Source organism: Argiope bruennichi, chromosome 1, assembly GCF_947563725.1.
Source record: "Argiope bruennichi chromosome 1, qqArgBrue1.1, whole genome shotgun sequence".
NCBI lineage: Eukaryota > Metazoa > Arthropoda > Arachnida > Araneae > Araneidae > Argiope > Argiope bruennichi.
In genome coordinates, this window is record NC_079151.1 from 104853411 (window position 1) to 104870441 (window position 17031).

Genomic DNA, 17031 nt, shown 5'->3' on the forward strand with positions numbered 1-17031 from the left:
AAAATGCATTTAGAAATTTTACACTTAAAGTATTACTTGAGGCTATATTTCCTAAATATAATAATCTAATGAAATAAACAGGTATTGTAACCAAGTTACCATTTTTGTGGCAAAATATTGGAAATATTAGTTTATTTATATTTAGGACCCATTTAGAATCAACGTGAAGACTTTTTGGGGATGCCTTCATAAATTTGATTTTCGGACAAAAGACTAGGATGACACCACAGTTATCAAATCATGTTTAAACTTCCATATCACTCCAAGACCCAAGATGTCAGATTTAGCATTCTCCAGAGCAGTATGGACGACGGACCTTTATTGAAATATGGTCATGAACTTGGAAACCTCTGTCCTAAAATTTATGAAAAAGAAATTATTTTCAGCAATAAATGTATTAGACAATGACAGAAATATAATCTTACTCAGTAGTATTGCTTTAAATTGGATTGGTAAAGACTTCTTAGTTTCAGAATTAATATGGAAAGTACTTTCATTTTCAAATTTTTCCATCATAATTTCCTTTCTCCTTCTAATTTGTTTCAGATTATTCATATTCTTTTAGTACAATAAATTTTAGCAAATAGTGAATTCTATTATAGAAAGGTTATGCATTTCTCGAAAATTTTAGACGTGCGTAATTTATAGAAACATTCTATTTTAATCCCAAACTGCAATAAATTCTATATTAAACCTTTCCAAGAATCAAAATCCTTTTCATAGTTTAAGAAATAATAACGATTTCTTTCAACATACTCCAATATATCTCTTCTGTAATATTAATAAATCCGTGAAATAAACTAAATCTGCCATTGCAAACACGGATCGCCTTTGGATCTTGTATAAAATAATCATAACTTATTATACAGAACAATGTAATATTTTATTATACTTATACAAAACCTTCATCTACTGTTATATCCTGTACTTTTTCATTTTCTTTACTTGTATTAAAAAAAGAAGTCAAACAATTTTGTAAAACGAAAATTTATCATTCTAAAGTAGAGAACACTCCTTTGTCTGTAGTAACAAAAGTAATGAAGAAAAATGAAACATAAATTTTCCAGTAGAAATTTGTCATGTTAACTTCAGAGTGGAAGAAACACAACTAGACACAGACTGCGTACTTGGAGTGTTCTACTTTCATACTTTTTTTTTTTTTCTTTTTCTCCTCAGAAGAACGTTTCAGCAATTTTTCCTAAAGTAACAATAGTACTCTAAACTATTTATACTTTAACAAAACATAATATTTATTTATTTATCTAAAACATGTAGAAAACAAAGCAGACAATTCTACATTGTCCTTGTTTTGTACTTCACATCTTATAAAAATGTAAAACAAAAATTTAAGGAAATGTAAATGATAGATTACCATATGTTTTTAAAAATATTGAAGAATTCTTATTTTCTTGAGATATTCACAACAATAACAAATTGAGATATTCACAATATATCACCTGAACTTTAATATTTTGTTTCCTTGTTCAGTACAAATTTCTCATTAAAATGTTACTATTTAAGCTGTTATAAAGAGACAATATACTATTTTTAATAATATAATACGCGGTTTATATGAATAGTATATTAATTTTATGATTAATTTAATATAGTGTATTTATTCAGTTTGTAACAATAGTAAAAATTTAACAGATATTATATTGAGAGACAAAATGATAATTAATGTTGTTCGAATATAATATTGTTAAAAGTTTCAAGACAGAAATGTGGCTATGAAATGAATAAAAATCTATGATGATTTAATAATATAAAAATTATAATGATATATCGTTTTAAACTATTTTAGCAATTTTTTATTAAAAAAAATTCAGAATTTCACTTTTGGATTTTGGTGTTTGTTATTTGATATATAACTTACTTAGGCAGATTTCATTTCTAGGGCTATATTAAAGGAAGCAGATCCTTCCAAAAATACTTTATTTTACAAATAATTAGGTTTTCAATTTATTATATCAGTGTACAGAATTAGAGTTTAAAATATAGCAAATGCATATTTAAAATTAAATTTTTGATTTTATTTTTAACTTTTCTGATTACCTGCTACATAACACAAACGTATTCAAACATAAGAAGCCGTAATGTTATTTGAATAACATTCCATCAGATAACTTTATGCTCAGCTTTTCATTTAATTTCCAGTGACGATAAAAATAAAAGATTTTGTATAAAGTTGTAAGCGAAACCCAGAATTACACAGATCAGTTCAAGCTATAATTATGTATTATTATGTATTTCTATATAATCTAAGAAGTAAGATAAAAATATTTTTCAAAAAAACATTTCGAAGATGACTATTCTTAGTTTTAATTATGAAAAAAAAAGATAATTATCCTTTATTATAATATCTTTTAAGATGCAGTTTTCTTTCTACATTATCAACTTTTTGAAAAAATAGATAAAAATTATATTTTAAGATGTAATTTTGCTCATTTGCATTTTCCCCTGTGTTCTGTAAAATGATGCAGCAAGTTTGTAAAATATTAAAATTATTTACTTCCTATAATAAAAAAAGATATGTAATGTTATCCATTTTTATTTGATTGAGACATGCTTTGCGTTCTGCAAAATTATGTTTACGAAAGGACATACTTTCAGATTTAGACAAGTAGAAAAAAACAGAGTTCCGAAAGATCCTTAAGGTACACATAAATACATAGTTCAACTATTTCTAACTAGCATAAAATAAATAATTAGTTGGACCTTTTTACAGCATACAGCAGAAATAAACTTAAAAAAAAGGGAAAAAAAGTAGGCACAGTAAAGTTAGGGAGAAAACAATTATAATGCTTTACTACATATATTGTTAGCATATTACAAATTGTTTTCATATTCATATTAAGAAAAATAAAGATGTTAATCAATATTTTTATTTAAAAAGCAGAAAATCAGAAAACAGTTATCCAACTTCATCTTATCATTTCATGCATTTACAGTGAACTCAATAAAACATGTATATTTGGCTTAAATACCGAATCTAACCTAGTTCATCATCACCTCATAGTCTCATGGATGTCAAAAAGAATAGATTCTTTATCGGAACTTTTTAAATTAAGAATAAACTTATTCAGAGTTTATGCTTTTTTCTTAAAAATTCATTAATCATTCTAAACCTTTTTCTAGTTATTATTGCCACCTATTTCCCGAAGAAAACAATAGAGGAAATGAGCATTCTTTAGAATACATACTTCTCAGTGTTGCATAATTTGAGATTTTGATGTTGAGGAATTGATTTTTAATAAATTTAGGACAAATGATTTTAGCTGGATTTCGCACCTTTTGTCCTGATATCTTTCAGCACACTTCTTTGCATTTTATAGTTGGAACTACAAAGATATTTAGTTTTGAAACCTGTAAGACATCACAGATTATTGCGATGGTTCCTTTTCTTTTTATTTGTGTTAACATACTATAGAATAAAAAATTGATTATGCATGTATTAATATTTAAAATATTTTCCCAGTAAAAGTGCGATTAAATCTTGAATGTAAACAAAGGAAATTGTGCCCCAAGAAATTAGCCTTTGTCGTTATTAATAAACATAAAGAAAAGCTAATTTAAAAATGTGGTTAAAAATAATTTCGACCCGATTTAAATAAGTAAATTCATAAATTATATTTAATATTATGTAATAAAATGATATCAGCCTAGAAAATCAAAGACTATTCTGCAATTATTTTTCAATTGAAATAAATGTATCCTCTTATTTAAGAGTTTAACAAAATTTCTATCACCTTTGTTTTTAAATATGAATTTATATATTGTTAAACATTGCTGCAATTCAGCAATTCATTACATTTTCTCTAAATGTAATGGAGTTGTTGACGTAATCATTACGCAGACGAACTCAAATGGACATAAACGTAAGTAAGCTTAAAAATAGACTGTGTGAGACAAGGAAATTTATCTAGCCAGACGAAATAGAAGAACCGTATTGTTCTATTTCAAGATAAGGTAAATCTTAGAATATAAGATAAAGATAAAATAGCTTAGGATATTCGATATATACGCCAGACGATTTCAATTGCATTTTCATTCTTCAATCTAGCTCAAATTCTTCTTCAAATTTTTGGATATTGAAAGAATCTGGATTATTGCTTTTACGTATTTTTTGACCATTTATATATTTCTTGAAATGTAAACTTAGAAACATTTGTCATCAATTAATTCTTTTAAAAAAATATCTCCTTGGTTTTATAAAAGAAATTTTCAGTTTGAATTATCACAGATTAACAACTGGAAGACATTGTAATTTAATTTGTTTTTATATAAAGTGGGAATATATTCGGAAAGAAAATCTTGATTAATTCTGATAACGTATGGAAACTGTCACGTGCCTTGATAAAAGTGACAACACTTTTCTTGGCATCAAAAGTTTATTATATTTTATAGATTAAATTATAGGTAACAATTCATATATATATAATTAAATTCTAGTTTACATTTAAACTTTCTCCAAGTTCCCACTTCAGCTCCTACCAACACACACTTACCAGCGTCAGTTAATCTCTCCCGCGCAACTGTTCCTCTTTCTTCACTTCTCCTTTTTGCCATAGGGCCGAAACAGGTACGTGGAAAACTACGTAACTAAGTAAAAATAATTAAATTAATAAAGAATACTGCTTTTTTCCCTCTGTTTTAGATCACATATATTCTGAAACCAAAACTTTTTTCGGCTATATCGGAAGTCAATTTCTTTTTCTTCTAACGTGTCCTTTTTTAACAGTTTTGTTCTCTGCCTCTAGTTAAAAAGATATAATGTAGCATGTAAATTTCATTGAAAAATAAACATGGCAGACGACCTTTAGACTTAATAGATTTTTCTTTCCTTTGTTACTTGCATTTTAAAAATAATGCAGAGGTGTTATTGAGTGTTATTGCTTGTAAAATTACTTTATGTTATAATACAAATCTGATATCCAAAAAAAAAAAAATCTTTCAATTCACACCATTTTTATGTTTTGAATTCACTATATTATTTTGTATTGAAATTTACACTTTTTCATGTTAAAATACATTACTTTGATCATAGTTAGAGACCAATAGTTAAAGAAGAAAATTAGCAGAATATTATTATTTCTGCTGTTAAATCGTGGTAGTGATAAGTAAATGACAGATACACAGCATATCTAATACCAAGATATAAGTCTAAACTATATAGCGTTTAAAAACATTTTACCGAACATATATAGAATCATAAAATATCTTTTGGATAAAAAAATTTAAGATACTGCGAATAGGAATAATATTTTAGGATTATTTTGAAGTTACTATTTAAACTGGCTATTATGAGTAATGGGCCATCAATATGTAACTTTTGGATCAATTTCTTGAATAATTAATTTTTTTTGTATTTATTTAGTATTATCAAGCAATTTAATTTCAGCATTTCAAAAAAAAGTAAGAATTTAAAGCAAAAAGATTGTATTTTTTTAATGTGAAATTTTTGTTTCACAAATAGGAATTCTGAAATGCCAAGTGAAAAAAAGCGTTTTAAACTCACAAACATTCCGAAAGAAAATTTGCAAAATATGGCTAAGTTTTTTGAAAAAATACATCAACCACAGAAGAAACAAAAAAAAGTTTTTTGTTTTTTGTTTTTTTAGATTTCTTTCAAACAAGCTCCCAAAAAAATGAACCTCAGTTGAGATGTTCTTGTGTGAAGTAACTCATATTTACTTTCGCCCTTTTCTGTTAATATGTTTTCATTTTTTAGAAAGAAATTTAGTTGCATATTCCGGCTTTTCACGCAAAACTTTAGAAAAAAAGTTGTAGCAAGTGAAATAGTGACAGTTAGGCATTTTTAAAGAAACTCACTCACTTTTTGCTTAGGCAAAAAATATTACGACTATTTTTTCCTATTTATTCTAACATTAAAGGGTGACTAAAAAATAATATTTTTAAAGAAGAAAGTGCAACTTCTTTAATATTAAAGTTTTAAATTTTTCTCAGACTTTTTAGCGAAGTCGAATAAATAATCAGCAAATAAGACTTGGGCCAGTTTTCTTTATTTTGATATTTTTTCTAGAAGAAGTTAGCTGTTATTAGTATCGCTTGCCAGAATGTCTAAGTAAACAAATGTTGAATATTTGCAAAGAATTGAATAAAGAATTCAGTTTCTATCTTTACTTATAAAAAAAATGAATGTACATGTGTGTATGTGTCAGCCAGACCATTCGATTTATAGCTATACTCTGTTTCACCCCAACTTGGCAGTATTGTAAAAGGCAGAAAATGTGACGCTCCGCGTTGGGAAAGAGTTCCCCATCAATTCCGACTTTATAATAGTTAAAATGCTCAGAAATTTATCAATTAATATCATAAATTACAGAAATCCTTTTTTATCAGTATGTATTTAAAATTATTCTCAAGTTAGAAGTGTTTATCTGTTAAGTATTTTGTAAATAAAGCGAACGAATAAAACGAAACGATTGACATAATGAATTCCACTTTGGCTAGAACCGGTCTTCAAGGTCAAATATTTGGCGCCCTTTTCTTTTACGTCTCCGCCAACTCAGCTTCATTTTGTTCCCAACCATTATCATCTTTCGTACTTTTTTATTCTCGCTTTTTTACCAGCTGATATTTTTGATACTATTAATCACATTAGTAGTTATTAGTTTTGATTGTTGAATATTTATTCGATTCGTCTTTTCTATTCACTTCTAAAATGTCAGAAAAAGAAAAAGTGTTATCACCGAATACGCTGTGCACCCCTTCAAGACGAGTGAAATCAACAAAAAGTGCAACATGAAAACAGAAATAAAGGCACCCAGTCCTTTAAGTACCCCTGGAAAGAAACGACCAGGCTCAGTAGGTAAACATTCAGGTCATCTTATGAAAAAGTAAATATGATGATGTAAAAATGATGATTTTACATTAAAATTTGATGATTTTACATTATCCTGTATCTGACGAAAAATCCATGCATTTATTCGTAGAAATGAGATCCCAACATTAGATAAAGTTTTAAAAGATGTGAACGATGATACAGATATCTTTTCTAAAAACATTAACCGAACTACGCTTTACAGAATATTGAAAGATTTAGGGTTTTCTTTTGAGAAACGAAATGAAATAACTTTAATGATTTATTAAAATAATGTATCAATAATATTGAACAAAATAATGAAAATAAGGAAAAAATTAATTATCTGATTTAAAATGATAATATAATAAAGTTAATAAATATTTACTATTTGGCGAAAAATTTGCGAGATAAAGTTCCGCCAGCGATCTGCATTTCTAGTAACTTTATAGTTTAAAGTAACCCAGTTCCCCTCACAGCGACTGTGATTCGGCATGCCTAGAATATACACTACTGCCAAGTTAGGGTGAAACAGAGTATACCAAACTTGGCAGATGTGCACTTGGAGGAGGGAGAATTTTTTTAAAATTTTAACTAGAATTTTCATTAATTAAAGATGTGAAATTTTGGCCTCCTTGCACTATAACTTTTGAAACTATTAAATAGAGTTTGTATATCATCTTGAAGTCCCAAAAATTTTATTTCCAATGATAAAAATGTTTTAAACTATAAATTAAATTCCAATTTTTAATGAATTCTCGAAAAAAATATTTTGACTTTATTATCCAATAATTTATTTCTAACAAAATAAAAATTAAATTTAACCTGCAGGTGCCTTTCATGCGTGCATGGAGAAAAATTAGCTTTTATCAAAGTCTTGACAATACATTGACAAAAAGTTAAATTGAAAAATTAAGTTTACGCTTTCTGCATGCTAAACAGTATAATATTAAAAACAGTATAAAATATTACAAAATAAAATATTAGAGTATAAAAAAGTTTTTTGCAATCTTAAACTTAAAAAAAAAATCTTTAAATGGAAACAATTTAAAAATAGAATATTTTTGTATATTTTTAAATAATTAAAAAAATGTTTTAAATTTTCATTTTAAAAAATATATTGCACTGTTGTTAAGAAACTCTAATCTTTTTTTCTTAGATGATACATATATATTTTGTACATGTTCATCTTTATTCATAAAATTACAAAAATAAGTTTTATTTTTCCATGACGAGTACGAAACTGATTAAAGAAAGTTTAAAATAATTTTTTAAAAAAATTGTTATATTTACTACTATGGCTTTAACTTCACAAGTAAATAATAGTGAATTTTTGTTAAAAAAAGATAAATTTTAAAATAATTTCAAAAAAAAAAATATTGTATTAGCGGAAATAATCACTACTTGAAATTAAACTTTAGGTAAGATGAAAGAAAATTAGAGATATCCATAGCACAATGAAAAGTTTAATTTTCTAAAATATTGCATGTCAAATGTCTATACAAATTTGAAAGTAATACTTTGCTGAAAAACTATTAAAAGAAAGCATGCTCATGAAAATTTTATAGTAAATGCATTTCGCCAAAATAATATTTTGGAAAATTCATTTTTTGTATTCTGGGTATACAAGGTAAATGGTTATGGGTGAAGACTAACCATTGGTAATCTATCAAATACTGATGTCATAGCATGAGAGCATTTAAAGTAAATCTACACTCAATAATATAAGCAAAATTGAAAAACATCATAATATTTCATTCGATCATCTCGCCTGAATTTATTAGAAGTTCTTTTTCCAGAAATTCATTTTCGAAATTTTGTACCAAATCTATTACATTTTAAAGTCTACAGATTACAGCTGCTTGCTTTTGGAACTGAATCTATTACATTCAATGAAATAGATATTGTAACTATTATATGATTTTTAAAGGTTTCAATTAGTCATCGGCTATGGACACTTTTAAATATTCATGTGTAAACTAGTTATCAGTGATCAGATGATATTATTTTTTACTTCGTTTTGAGTGCATTTAATTAGTCTGTTGTGATTTTATTTCTTTTTTTAATTAATTTTAATTTTTAGAAAATTTCTCCAGTTTATATATTTTTTAAAATTTAATCTCTGTATTAAAAAACCACTTAGAAATATAGTGATTTAAAAGCATATGACTTTGAATATTTGTAAGCACTTCTGAAATGCATATTATATATCTAGTGTCTGCTTTTAAAACTTTAATTTTTATTATATATTTATAAATATATATCCGATACCTTTTTCGGAAATTGATTTATTTTATCTCACCTGCAGTCATTCTATTTGCATTCCTTATATGGTCTTAAAAGTATGCTTATCGCAGAGGTTTTAGTTTGTCAAAATCCTCAGAGAGAGATTTCGATTTAAATTCCATTACTGTAAACGTAAATAATGTTATCTCATGTAAGTAAGTTTATTTTCATATAAGAATTGGCCCTTCAAGAGATTGGTATAATAAATAAAAGAAATCTTCCATGTTTGGAAATTGTCAGGTGTCAAACATTGTTGTAAATTTTTGAGAGCATTTATATGATAATTTAACTCAAATTATACTCAATGAAAGCGTAAAACTGAAAAGCATCAGAAGATTTGATTTCATCATTTAAACATTTGGAACATTTCTAAACTCTATACTAAATATCTTACACATTGATGGATACAGCATGTAACTATTTGCTTTTAAACTGAATAGTTGGTTTTAAATCGCGTTCTTATTTGATCAAATTGATAAAAATGTAAATATTTTCTTATTATTTTAATTACTGTAATTGTTAGGAAAGGGAAGTAATTTATTTGTGATTGTAATCCTGTTTAGAAAAATAACTCTTTTGAAATATAGAGGTTTTTATCACCTTTGAATACTTGTGAACATTTTAATAAAATATAATTTTTATTCAAATATAATTTTAATTCTATGCATATTTTAAAATCTTGATTTGATTCTATTCATGCGAATTCAATACGCTTTCTTCAAATGTATTTTCCATTTCTTAATTAACTTGTTATCATTCGATTTCCATTTCTATAGTAGTAAATAAAATGAGTTTAATTAAGGTTAGTTTATTTTCATGAAAACTCTTATTTCCCTACTTATTTTTATGTTTAGATGTAATATAAAGATATCCAAATATATTTAATTGATAGAGATAATTATTTACATCTCTCTTCTATTGTAATGATTCAGCTTCTTCCTTGTTTGACCATGGTGACGTTTCTTTTCCCACGCTCCATAATTAGCATCCAGACAGCAATATCAGCAATGGCGACGCCCTACCGCAATGTAAGTGCTTCCAGAAGTGCCAGGTGGTCAACTCTTTTAAAGTAAGGACATTGGGCAATTAGTGCGAGTCCAGATAAGAGACCCCACCTGCATTGTATTTGAAACAGGTGTAAACCTGCATTCTTTACATTGTGGAGGGTGGCTCCCCAACGCATTCCCACGGTCGACGATAGACCAGTGAAGTTGTTGCTGAACGATTATTGGATAACCGGGAAAATGGTCCGATGTGAATGAGGGTGGGAACAGGATAAAAGTGCGAGGAGATTGTAAGAGAAGAATGGTGTACACTGAGGCAGAAAGCGGAGTGTCCGACTAGAATTCCACCCGAGAAGATTCGGTGGATCCCTGGAGCTACGCCTGTTTGCGAGAACGCTACTAGTCGGCTAGCTGTTTTCTTAAGAGGTTTCTCCGAAGTATTCGAGGAACTATCCTTGTTGTGTCGAATAAAAATCATTTAACCTAGAACTCATTTAATCTAGATGATGAACTGTAAATTTATGTAAATAAAGCTGTAAATAAAGAATTTGATCATAACGCTACCTTTTATTGGATCGAGACTTTACACTATATACCCGAGCTACAATATCACCGCTTTTATCATAGAAGACATCAACGCCTTTAATTTTGAAAGTTTTTTTTTTCTTTGCCCATTTTACTATCTATCAAATCAACCAACATTTACAGAAACAAATCTCATTATATCTCAATTATATCTCATTCATTCGCTCGATACTTTAAAAAATAATTTCACAAAAACTTATATAAATAATAACTAAAGCAAACTTTAATAAACAATGCAAATACAGATGGTACAAATAACAACATTTCTGCTGGTAGAAAACTAAATTCTACATCTATAAATTGGAATGTTATACACTCCTTACAATAACAGCTATTACGGCCAGTATGTATGGGGTTGCGGTGGCTTGGCGGTGAGGTCTCGACTTCAAAGCCGAAAGGTTTCAAGATCGAAACCCAATTTCACCGAAGTTTAGAGAAGGGGCTCCAGCGCAAGTGCTGTCCACGCCATCTGACCGAGGTTTAAAATTACGAGGTCCGTCCCAATACACTATAATGTTGTTTTGAAACGGGACTTTAATATAACTGAGCAGCTGGTATTTAAATTTTCTGTGTATGTACTTTGAAAAAAATTGATAAAAGTCTACTTTTCAAACAAATTTAAGTCTTATAAATTCAATTAGCTAATTGCAGACTTAAAATAAATAAACGACAAGAAAAGACGTTCAAAGTGTGGTAACTGCTCATTAAAATGAAAGCCGAGCTGACTTTAATTAATCGATTATTCATGTCAGTAAATTTCCCTTTTCGAAGAGAAAATGAGTACCTCGGATCAACCAATATCCTCTAAGGGATCCCGACCACGATCTTTGAGAATGATAAAGGAAACCCCTTCGACCGACATTGTTTGAATATGCATTGGGTCTCTTCTCCTTTTACTTCTCAAACAGTACAATACAATCAGGATTTACGCCTTGCAGTTTTAGGAGATATTTATTATTACAAAGCTTTGTTCAGGTCACTAATTGGGCCTTCCAGGTTGATTTTGACATATAAATCATTGCACATTTTATTAGCATGGGTATATTTTGGATTGTATTTACTCAGTTTTATTATATTGGTAGGTTATGTATTATTTACTTTGTTTTGATTATTAGTGGTATTATTATTTATATTTAAATTGAACATTATTTGTTTTTATATTATACATTATTTGTATTCATTTTGAACATTATTTGTATATATATTGAACAGTAAATGTTTTTATTTTGCACATTACTTATGTTGAACATTGTTTGTTTTTATATTGTACATTATTTGCATTTCTACTGATTATTATTTGTAATATTTGCTTTGTATTAATAGTGCTTCTTAATAGTTGATAGCAACATTCTATATTAGTTGTATTTTGAAATACGGTAAGGAATGAATATATGAAGCCTAGATTATGGTACCGGTAACGATCGATTTGATTGACGAGGTGTATATGATTCTGTTATCGCTTTGCGCCAAGGATGTCTGACAGACATTCTGTGCCGATGGGATTATGTGACGATTGTGACATTATTGTAATTCATTATTTTTATGCTTTTCATGTCGGGGTTACTTCTGATATATAAATAAAGTGTTATAGAGTTCTTCAATAACGCTGTTCCTTTGGTGAGAATTTTTGCGCCTTATGATACAAATAAAATATCAGAGGGCTACTGGCAAAAGCAATAGAGAAAGTATTTTTCTTCTAGATTTATATATTGCAGAAAATTGCTTAGTAAATCTAATAAAGATATTTTACAAAGATTTTTTTATCATCTTTTCATATAAAATTTATGTTTACATAAAAAAAGTAACTAACAGAGTTAGAATTTTTAATTATTTGAAAAAATCTTACCTTTTTAGAGTGATGGATTATTCCTGCAGTGTCTTTCACTTGGCAACAATAGCTGCTGATATGCCGTGTTTTAATGTAAAGTAGTTTTATATTAATGAAACTTGGTATCAAATCAGATATAGAGTTCTTAAATGCAGAAATCAATTCTTTTAGTTTTAGACTCCTGGTTTCTTTTGTATTCATCAGTGATGATAATTTGTAATTAATGAATAATGATTTAACGAGATTTCCGTTTGCAAATTATATATAGCATATCTCATGATGCAGATGAATAGGAAATGTAATGAATCAGTAATATTGCAAATCATTATCGTCAGCTCTTATTTCGTAGAGAATTTTGATACAATTTTTCAGAGTAATATATATATATATATATATATATATATATATATATATATATATATATATATATATATATATATATATATATATATATATATATATATATACCTTAAAGTCGGTAAAGAATGTAATTTTAATAATCCAGCAAATTGTAAATTTGAATTCGAATTTCAAATATGACATAAAATCTATGAAGAAATTTCCATGTGTTTTGTTCTAAAGATAAATGTCATACTTTTAACTATAATTAAATGTTTTCCCTTAAAGATGTTCTCGAGTTCAGTACATGAATTGGAGATTTAAAGATGCATAAAAATGCAGTTTTTAAAATAAAATATCTTAACTTTTTAATTGAAAGAAACTTTTTAAATATATATACTTTCACTTTTTGAAAAATATTCTTTAATTAACAACACTAGATAGAACAAACTTATAGAAATATAAATTATTCTTTTTCTTTAAAATATGGTCTTTGTGTGAAAACTTTACACTATTATTTTTTGATTTCGTTGATGAATTAAAAAAAATACCTATATTAATTCTTTATATAATGTTGGTAATTAGTATTGGGATAAATTAAGTTTGATTTGTAAACATTGAATCGGTTTTATTCCAGAATGGCTTCAACAAATATGTTTTACACTGAATCAGGGAATATGCAATTGCTTGCTTCTTTTTTATTTTTTCCCCCTGAAAGATATGAAACATTTATGTCGAGACTATAAACACAGTGTGAAATGTGACATGGAATGCGAAAAGAAATTCGCATTCTGTTGACATTAGTGTACTATTCTTATTTCTTTTAGTATTCTTTATATGTAAGAACTCCCTTCATATGCAAGAACGAGTTTTATGTAATTATAAATACTTATAGTTAAGATCACAATCAAATGAAAATAAAAAGGAGTTGAAATTTGAAATATTTATAAATTTTTAATGTAATTTTAATCGTGAATGTTAGGTTATTACATCCCATTTCTAAATATATGATTTCCATTTTTAGTAACTAATGTTATGATTCAATTATTTCAAGGATTATTTATATAAGTAACAGTTTTGAAATTCTAAAAGTAGAAATTGGAAAAATAATATTTTCTTCTTTACGAAAAATTCAGATTTTTTCAAAAGTTTGAATTACCATAATTCATATTGTTAATAGCTGGAATCAACCCTAAATTTGATATTTTTTCTTATATTTTTAGCCTGATTATTTTTTTTTCTTATACAAGCATATTATTTATATATACATCAGGCGATCAGAGAAATTCATTGTTAGAATGAAGAACAGATTCTGCAAAGAAATGTTAATTAATTAATTGTTATTCATTTAATTAATTTAATGTAATATAAATACTATTAAAAATGACAAAAATGGTCAGGAAATCACTTCCGTTCCATAAAGAATAAAGTTTATTTAACAATTGCATTTCCTTTTCTGTACAATAGCATAAACAAAAGAAATCCAGCAAAAATAATTGATCAGCAGATAAATGCTTACTTTTTTCTTCATGGCATTCCAGATCATATAATTATATAGAATTAACTCTTCGAAGAAAGAAAGACAATTTAATTTATTAACAGTGAGACTCCATACATTGTTAAACATTTAATTCGATGAAAGGAATTGTCCGGATGAGATATTTACTTCATGATTAAAATTGACGGCATTAAAACATTTTTTTGAAAGACTTGATAGCTATTTTGTTGTTTTTCAGAAATGGTGTAATTTTCTTGAGCACTACTTTTACTTTAGTTTTGGCCTTTACTTTTGTTTTAATTACTAAAACATATTATTAGAGATATATTTTATGGCCCCCGTATAATAATTTTTGACATTTTCTATGAAATAATTTTTTTAACTATATTTTTACAAAAATAGAGAAATTATAGTTGATTGGTTGAAAAAAAAAACATTTTGTACCGGACAATCAAATTCAAAATAAAAGTCTTTATAGTAAATGAAATATGTACATACGATTGCCAAATAAAACAAATATTGTAAGATTCGACATAGCATAGAAACTAATATGTTAAAAATGTTAAATTTATGTAAATAATTTTTAACAAATGTACATAATGATTGCATAATTTTAATATGTACATCATTTTTACCGATTGTGCATAATGTGCACATATTTTTTATCAAATCAACATAATGTCTATATAATTTTAATAGGCACATCATTTTTACCAAATGCACTGTGCATTTGCAATGCAATGCAAATATACTGTGCACATAATTTTACCAAATGTACAAAATGCGTACATAATTTTAATATGTACATCATTTTTACCAAATGTGCATTTTCTTTATCAAATGTACATAATTTTTACCAAAGGTACATAATTTTAATATTTCAATAATTTTTACCAAATATATTGTAGAATTTTTCAGCAATAATTATATTCACTGTAAATATAATGATGCAATCCTGCTCATGTTTTTTTACTACTTCCCACGTTTTTCCACACTTGTTAATCAATCTCAAAAAACTCTTCATACCGTCCTACTAAAGTGTGATCTGTAGAAAATAATAAATTTATCGTTTGGTTATTATTGTTTCCAGTAAAATGCAGTTGCATTATTTATATTTTGATCAGTGAAATTATTTAAATAGAAAGAAATTTAAATTTAAAAATTCAAATAATTTTTTAGTAAACATCATTTTTTTAAATATTTACAAATATTAATAAGGCACATTTATCAATTTATAAGTTTTGAAATTGGAATAAAAATTTAAAATAGCTCCAATTTCTATTCTTCAATAGATCCAAAGAATAATAATAAATATTTTATAATAAAATATTTTATTCTATGAAAAATAGATTCCTTTTATTTGTTTTCGAAACTTTAGATATGCAACAACTGGTTTCCTATTGAAATTCAAACTGCATTTGACTGAGACATCTTAACTCATATATTAATTGGAAAAGTAGCTTCATAATTGCTACTTCAAGCATGAATATATATTATTTTATTAATAAAAAATCTGGAATAGATAAAATTAATGACATTATGATCATGGATCAGCAAATATTAAAGATAAATTAGTTTTAGACAATTATAGTCATATTTTTCAGTAAACAAGAATTTAAAAAAAATCAAAATGAAATCAATGTTATCTATTTGGAAATTAAATTTGAAACGGCCTTAAATTAAAATTATATTTAGGGAATTTTCCCTATTTTTTAATGAATTTAATCCATCACTTTATTATTGTGCAAACATTTATTTTTCATCCAGCTAATTGATTGAATTTTTAATGCCATTTATTAAATTAGGTTACATTGTAAGATAATTAGGTTATATAGTAGACTTGAAAGAGCTAATAAAGAGACCAAATTACATTTTAAAACGAAACCCAAACACAATTTTAATGGAATATTCATATGATTCTGTTTTCATTTTCAGTAATAAAATGAGCCTCTTGATTTGATTGACAACCTTTCACTGATCTTGACCTCGAACTCTGAAAATGATAAAGGATACCACTCCAGTAGACATTGTTTGAATATGCATTAGACTCCTCTTCAATTCCAATTAATTCCTCCGCAATTAACATGACTATGAAGAGGCGCGGAACTTTCAATGATATTCGTTGGCACAAGTTAAGTTAAGTTTCGAGCGATTCTAATAAGTTGACATTCGTGGATGAAATATTGTAGGAATCTACGAGAATAATATTTGTTGGGTGAGGAATTCCGAATTTGTTGACAAAAATATAGGAATTTCTGCATGTACTTCCTCAGACTGAAAAAGAATAACCAGATGCCAAATTTAGAGGAAATAATCAAGGAAATTGAGAGAAAATAATAAATTGATATGATATAGCCAATTGTTACTCAAATTTTCACTTGTATAACCAAAAATGGCACGTGAACGAATTTTTTTTTTTTTTTTTTTTTTTTTTTTTTTGTTAGGAAAACGATCAATGACCAAAAATTCAAAGCAAGCTCTTCGAATTGCATCTTTCTTCTCATATCAAAATGAAGTTTTTGTATTTAAGCCTTTTCATCAATTGCGTTCTCAAACTATATTCCAGAATTTCAGTATCATTTGAATAATGTACTTAAACAGAATTTACAAGTTTCAAGCCGGCGTCCTGGCATAGGGGTAGCGCGTCTTCCCCGTGATCTGGGCGTCC